The sequence below is a fragment of the Pongo pygmaeus genome, chromosome 21 (assembly GCF_028885625.2).
Source record: "Pongo pygmaeus isolate AG05252 chromosome 21, NHGRI_mPonPyg2-v2.0_pri, whole genome shotgun sequence".
Taxonomy (NCBI): domain Eukaryota; kingdom Metazoa; phylum Chordata; class Mammalia; order Primates; family Hominidae; genus Pongo; species Pongo pygmaeus.
Window position 1 is genome coordinate 60,632,314 of NC_072394.2, and position 7,384 is coordinate 60,639,697.

Consider the following 7,384-nt stretch of genomic DNA (forward strand, 5'->3'; position numbering starts at 1 on the left):
TCTGTAAATCACCTCACATTTCTAATTAGACATTTAACTGAAAGGAAACTTGAGATCATTATCATAAATGGAAGTCGGCATTCTTTGCCATTAATAAAAGGTAACTACAGAAATAAATACCTTGACCACAAATGAACATTGCTAAATTCCAGCCAGATACTGCTGCCTGCTGATGGCTTCAAGCCTGAGGCCTCTCTCTCTTTGTTCAAAAGGGAGCTTAGAAGTGTCAGGAGGTGCTAAAGACCCTTAGTGCCAGATGAAGAATTTTCCTTTGATCTAACCACAGGGGAATAATTTTCACACTATATAAATCGATGCCCTAAAATCTACAGTCACCTTCCCCTCAACCAGCAGCTTGGTTGAAGAAGCTGGGAACTTGGGAAGACACTGGTTTAGATCTTTCCTACAAATCTTTACTTTTGAGTGATGATATAAAGCTCTAGATTGCTTCTGGAGCTTTCTTCCAAGCTACCCAGCATTTGGCCAAGTGTGGTGCCAGGACCACCTGTATTACAGTCCTGGGACCCCAACCTGGACCTAATGAGTTAGAGCCTTTGAATTTGAGGCCCAAGCATCCGCCTTTGTAGCAAGGGCTCTTTGAGACTAGTGTTTAAGGGGGCTTCACCCAAGTTAGAGGAACAAAATTTGGCACTCGTCAGAAGGCCTGCGGGAACAGACCAGCCTTGAATGAGGGCCCGGAGAGTGGAGCAAGAATCCAATCTGGTTAGTGCTGGCGGTGTCGGCCACTATGCACTTGTGCAAATAAATGATTCTCTTCTGGATAAGGTAGAGATGCCTGGTGGACTTATTCTGAGCCAGAGAAGACACAGCACATTCCTCTGACTCTGTCCTCAGAATGGTGTGGAATGAACTCCACCCCATGGACCCCAGGAGAGACCTTAAGGAGTTGGATTTTATTGACATTAAGTAGCAAACATTCCTGTGCTCCCAGGAAGGGTGAGGTTCTGTGCCAGGTTAGGTTAAGATTATTGAAACGCTTGAGAGAGAAAGAGCTCTTCCCGCTGAGAAGCATCAACCTAGAGCTGTGAGCAGGGCTGGGGTGCCGGGTTGGCCCTGTCTCTGCTCTTGCGCCACGGTGAAAACATCTTTCACTGGGAGTTGTCAGCTCTGCCCTCTCTGCCAACAGAAACTTGGAAGCAGCCGTGCCTTTCTGCCTCCCGCTTGCCTTCCCAGCAGCTCTGATCAATGTCCGTTTTAAACCAGGACATTTCATCTCGCTGTGGAGCCTGTGAACACAGGGCACCGTGGAGCCCAGCTTCTCCTTGTTCGTTGTTGTACAGGGACTGCCATTTGGAGAGAAAAGTCAGGTTGGGAGGCTCTGCTGCAGGCCCCCTCTTTGATAATCAGATGAATTCCAAGCAAGGGCAAAGATGATCGTGTATCCTGAGAGGTTCCGAGTCTCTGTGCCTCGCCTCCTCATGTGAGGCAAGGTAGCCATTGTCCCTTCCTCATAAGGTGGCTAGGAGGAGGGAATAAAGTCAGGTCTGCAAAGCGCTGAGCACACACACACAAAATAATAGAAGCTGTTCTGGGCGGGATAGTTTCCCTCCCAAAATTCATGCCTCCCCAGAACCTCAGAAGGTGGGCTTATGTAGAAATGCAAACGTAATTAGGTCAGCTGATATCATAATGGATCAGGGTGGGTCCTAAATTCAGTGACTGGCACCCTTATGAGAGGGAAGGGCTGCAGAGCTATGAAAACACACAGGAGAGGAGCCACTTGGCCGTGAGTCAGACTGGAGTTTTGCTGCCATAAGCCAAGGAGCATGGAGGATTCCTCAGTTGCGTGGATTGGATTTTCTCTCACAGCCCCCAGAAGGAGCCAGCCCTGCCGACACGTTGATGTTGGACTTCTGGCTTCCAGAATTGTGAGAGAACAAATTTCTATTGCATTCACTGTGTTTCTCTGAACAGCAGCCCTAGGATAGTAATGCAGAAGCTAATTTACTGAGCACGTAGTAGGCACTAAGCATTTTGTTAAACATGTTACAGACATTATCTCCAATCCACCCACCTGAGGAAGTTGATGCTGTCATCACTTCTGTTTTACAAATGGAGAAACCGAGGCCCTGGTGCTCAGCTGCCCAAGTGCACCCACGTAAGTGGCAGACCTGGAATTTTTAAACCCTTGTCTCTCTGTTTCCAAAACCTTGTTTGTTCTAGTATCACTCAGCTCCACGAGGCAAGAACTGGGCAGGGCTCTTGTTTTCTAATGGATCTCACACCTGGCAAAGTTCCTGGCACATAGTAGGCCCTCAAAGAAAGTGTAATGACTGCAGCTGGGCAAGGTGGCTCACACCTGTAATCCCAGTACTTTGGGAGGCCGAGGTGGGTGGATTGCCTGAGGTCAGAAGTTCAAGACCAGCCTGGGCAACATGGTGAAACCCCATCTCTACTAAAATAAAAATACAAAAAAATTAGCCAGGCGTGGTGGTGGGCCCTGATAGTCCCAGCTACTTGGGAAGCTGAGGCGCGAGAATCGCTTGAACCCGGGAGTCAGGGGTTGCAGTGAGCCGAGATAGTGCCATTGCACTCTAGCCTGGGTGACAGAGCAAGACTCTGTCAAAAAGAAAGGAAGAAAGGAAGAAAGGAAGGGAGGGAGGGAGGGAGGGAAGGAGGAAAGAAAGAAGGAAAGAAAAGAAAAGAAAGAAAGAAAGAAAGAAAGAAAGAAAGAAAGAAAGAAAGAAAGAAAGAAAGAAAGAAAAAGAAAGAAAGAAAGAAAGAAAAGTGGAATGACTGCATTCTGTGATTCTGTAAATTCAGAGGATTTGGGAATTTTACGCTCTTTATTGAGCTAGCAAATAAACAGTATATTGAAGGCCTACTGTGTGCCGGGCACCAGGGACACAGCAGCAAACAAAACTGTCATGGCTCTGGCTTCGTGGAGTTCCCAGTCCAGCAGTGGGACACTGACACTGAGGAGGTGAACCCTGAGAGAAAGCAGGTGGTTCCTGTGCTGGTCATTATGCTGAGTGCTGGGAAGGACCTCACAGGGAAAAGCAGCACAGAGGAGCTGAGGACGCTGTGTGACAGAAACGGTGTCATTGTGATGCCTGGGATTCTCTCCGAAGGCCTGTGTTGCGTCCAGGACTGTGGGGGCCTAGAGAGCAGGCTGTCTTGAGAAGATTCTATAAAAGTCTAAGAGTTCATCCATTTTATTAGCTGTATTGTTTACTCTTTAGAAAAAAATAAAAAGAGGTCTGAGTTTCTTCCCTTGGCCTCTAAGACGCCTGACCTTGCACCCAGGGGCTTCCAGGTTGGGCCCTTGGCAACAAAAGCGGGGGCCCCACAGTGACAGCTGCACCAGGGAAGAGGCTGTGCTGCAAAGCCTGGGCCTCCCACACTCCCCTGGGAACAGGTAGCAGGTGCAGACAGCCAGCCTGGAGCCTGGGAATCTCATCCAGGACCACAGCCAGGATCCTGGTTTCCAGAGCGTCCCCGCTTCTTGGGGTGAGCACCCTCCACCCTGCTGATCTCCAAAGCTGACCCCTGAGGAAATTCTCAAAGATGCAGCCCCTGAATCAGAAGGTCTGGTAGAGGAGGTGCTGTGATGTATGCGCAGGGTCTTAACTTCAGTTCTCTAAAGGAGAGAAGAAAGGAAGGGAAAAAAACAGCTGGAAAAAGAAACAAGAAAGAAAACAGCTATTTATCTTGATTTTTATTTGATTATAAAAATAACCCAAGTTTGCTCTAAAAAATTCAAACGTAAGACAATCAGTTGGTCTTTAGCCTTTGGTGAGTATAAGAACCTAGTGGGGAGATGATTTAAAATGCGGATTCTGCGGGCCCTGTTTTGGGGTGATTCCAGGGTAAGTGGCTCATGTGGTGCAGGCTTAGAAGTGCTGATGTAGAAAGTATGTGCCAGGCTGGGTGTGGTGGCTCACGCCTGTAATCCCAGCACTTTGGGAGGCCAAGGCGGGTGGATCACCTGAGGTCAGGAGTTCGAGGCCAGCCTGGCCAACATGATGAAACCCTGTCTCTACTAAAAATACAAAAATTAGCTGGGTGTGGTGGCAGGTGCCTGTAATCCCAGGCAGGAGAATCACTTGAACCCGGGAGGCAGAGGTTGCAGTGAGCTGAGATCATGCCACTGAACTCCAGCATAGGCAACAAGAGCAAAACTCTGTCTCCAAAAAATATATATATATATACATGTATGTGTGTGTGTGTGTGTATATGTGTGTGTGTGTATATATATATGCATATATACGTATGGTCAGAAGTTCGAGGCTGGTCTCAAACTTCTGACCTCAGGCAATCCACCCACCTGTATAATCCACACATGTATATATCTGTGTATATTCGTATATATATATGTGTGTGTGTATATATATATACATGTATACATGTATATATATACACACACATATATATACATGTGTATACACATATATACATATATGTGTTCCTTTCCAATTAGAAGCATTGAGCAGGGAGAGGAAGTTCCACCAAGAAAAGACTAGAACTGGTGGGCCAGTTCTAGTGGTGGGCCCCCGGAAGAGATTGCAGGAGCCTATGCATGACGTCCCGCCTTTCTGCAAGGATCCTCTTTTAGCTCGGAAATTCTACTTTGGGACAGGACCCAGAGTGGAGTCAGATCCACGTCAAGGCACTCATAGGTTGTTGATGTGTTAGACATGAGGTGCTGTGAGAAGCGTGGCTGGACAGCATTTAAAACAAACCAGAGTGTCGGAACTCACCAAAGATCAGGATGCTGCCCAGAGCTGTTGATAAGAACCTAGCCAGAAGGGGAGACCTAGGAAGATGCCAGCATCGACCATAAAGCAAGGATCTTCAGGCTGGAGATTTTAAGAAGTTTCTAAAACTTTTATTGTTGTTACAATAAAAGTTACATAAAACTGGCCAATTAATGTTAGTGTCACCAGAGCTAGGAATTTCTCCTTAGAAGCTCAGTGCTTGTTTCTGGTGGCATGAGTGAAAATTTGTCACACTGTCAGCTCTGAATGTTCATCCTTCAAGAATGTGGCTGTTGCCCACTCTAAATACACCGTAATCATTCTGTTTGGTCCTTAAATGAGCAAATCATTTTCATGGGTTCCTTAGGCCAAGAAATGATTGATCCTATATCATGGGATCAGAAAGGCCCAGGCATGTTTTTGGAAAGTTCAGAAAACTCTGTCTACACATGTCAGCTGGGAGGGCTTAGAAACAGTTACCTGCTGCAACATGGACAAACCTTGAGGACTTTAGGCTAAGCAAAATAAGCCAGTCATGAAAGGACAGACGGGATAATTCCGCTTGGAGGAGGCACCTAAAATGGCTGGAGTCACAGAGACGGGAAGTAGAACCGAGGTTGCCAAGGGATTGGGGGAGGGGGAACGGGGAGGTATTCAACCCGGGCCGAATTTCAGTTTGTGATGATGAAAACGTTCTACTAGGCCAAGAACAGTGGCTCACGCCTATAATCCCAGCACTGTGGGAAGCCAAGGCGGGCAAAACACCTAAACGTCGGGAGTTTGAGACCAGCCTGGCAAACATAGTGAAACCCCATCTCTACTAAAAATACAAAAATTAGCCAGGCATAGCGGTGGGCACCTGTAATCCCAGCTACTAGGGAGGCTGAGGCAGGAGAATCGCTTGAGGCCAGGAGATGGAGGTTGCAGTGAGCTGAGATGGTACCACTGCACTCCAGCCTGGGTGACAAGAGAAAAACTCCGTCTCAAAAAAAAAAATCTCTTCTGATGGAAGGCGGTGACAGTTGTACAACAATGTGAATGACGTGAAGGTACTTAGTAACCCTAAGCCATATACTTAGAAAAATAAATTTTATCCTGTGCATATTTCACAATTTTTTAAATAAACCTTCCCCAAATCTGCAAACATGACATCTTTGAGATTTGCACAAAGCTTCCATCTACAGTGAGGAAGTTTCACCTCATTGTCTGGAAGCCCCAACCACTAATAATTGGGGTCCAAGGTTCTCAGTTTCTTGTCACCCCTTCACCGCTCCCCCCACCCTCACTAGCCTATTGCTGCTCCCACTAACGTTGCCCTCCAAGTACTAGGCCCACAGCCACAGCAGCCTGGCGCCGTCCCCACTGCCGCTCTCGAGAACCAGCCATCAACAGCTCCACACAAGCTCTCTTTTCTGTTTCACCAACAGAACTGGGACTGGAAGGGTTTAACCCCAGGGCTCTGGCAGTTTCCATTTCTACGTGTTAAAAAAGCTTTTAGCCTAAACTTAAGCCAAATATGCCTCCAGGAAATGCTTGCTTCTTTCCTGTCCCCCAGGGAACCAGGCCTGGGGCCAGATGAAAGAAGCAAAGAAAAGGGAATTTATGCACTGAAAAAAATGGGGCAAGAAGGACTGCCAGCTCTTCTGCCCAGCTGTTCCGGCCACAGCCTGTCCCATCTTTGGAGACTGTGCTGGTCCGGTCACTGTGTAGCAGCGCTAGACTGTCTTGTGCCTGGAGAATTGGGAAGAACGTGGACCTGGAGTCAGAGGCCTGGGTGCTGGCTCTGTCTGAACTGGACTGAGAAGGATAAAGGGACACTCGCTGGAAGGATTTGCTGATACAGTCCACACAGAGGCTCTGCCTGTGTGCACACGGATCAGAATACGCACTTAATGAGTGGTTATGCCCACGAAGAAAGGGGAGAAGGAGGAGACAGAGGAGGAGGTGGGGATGGAAATGGTGACAACTCTCTCGGCCAACCCTCAGATCAGTCAAGCTGGCTACTGAGGTCACAGGAGCCCAACTCAAAGTAGCTGAGAAACAAAAGGGAGTTTACTGGTTCATTTTAAGGCATTTTTCAGAAGTAGGTCTGGCTACAGGCACAGCTGGATCCAGGAACTCAGGCTTTGTCTTCTGGGGTCTTTCTCCTTCTCGCCTCTGCCTACTTCTACTCAGCTTCTGGCTCTCCTCCTTCAAAAAGGCTCCTGTCCCTCGGCCCCATGGCGGAGACAGCAGGCCCTGCTATTTTAGGTGTGTGTCCTCCCAGTGGTAGGAACAACACAAAAAGCTTCTTCCTGTCTGTCTCCAAGCACAGCAATTTTAGGGAATACCGTTTCTGGCCCAACCTCTTGACAAGAAGGATGGGGCCATAATGGCTTAGGTCTGGTCACCTGCCATCCCAGGGGGTACAGGGACCGGGCTCTGTGATGAGAGTCCCAGAAGAATCATCCTTGTTCTCCGAAGGAAAGGGACGTGGTCCTACATCATGCAAAGGAAGGGGTAGACCCTTCCTTTCCTTTCTCTTCCTTCCACTGCCCCACCCTTGACACCCCACTTCCCAGAGACCATTAAGACCATCAGGTGACCAACTGCCCGGTGGGAAAGGACCTGAATGACTTATCAGCCATTTGTACCTTCAAGTGAATTCATTTCAGGGGGTTGCTGTC

General features: G+C 48.0%; 1 pseudogene; it reads right to left on the reverse strand.

Moving 5' to 3' along the window:
* Positions 1-630: 630 nt before the first annotated feature.
* LOC129021590 (uncharacterized) lies at positions 631-6,191 on the reverse strand (annotated as a pseudogene).
* Positions 6,192-7,384: the final 1,193 nt, after the last annotated feature.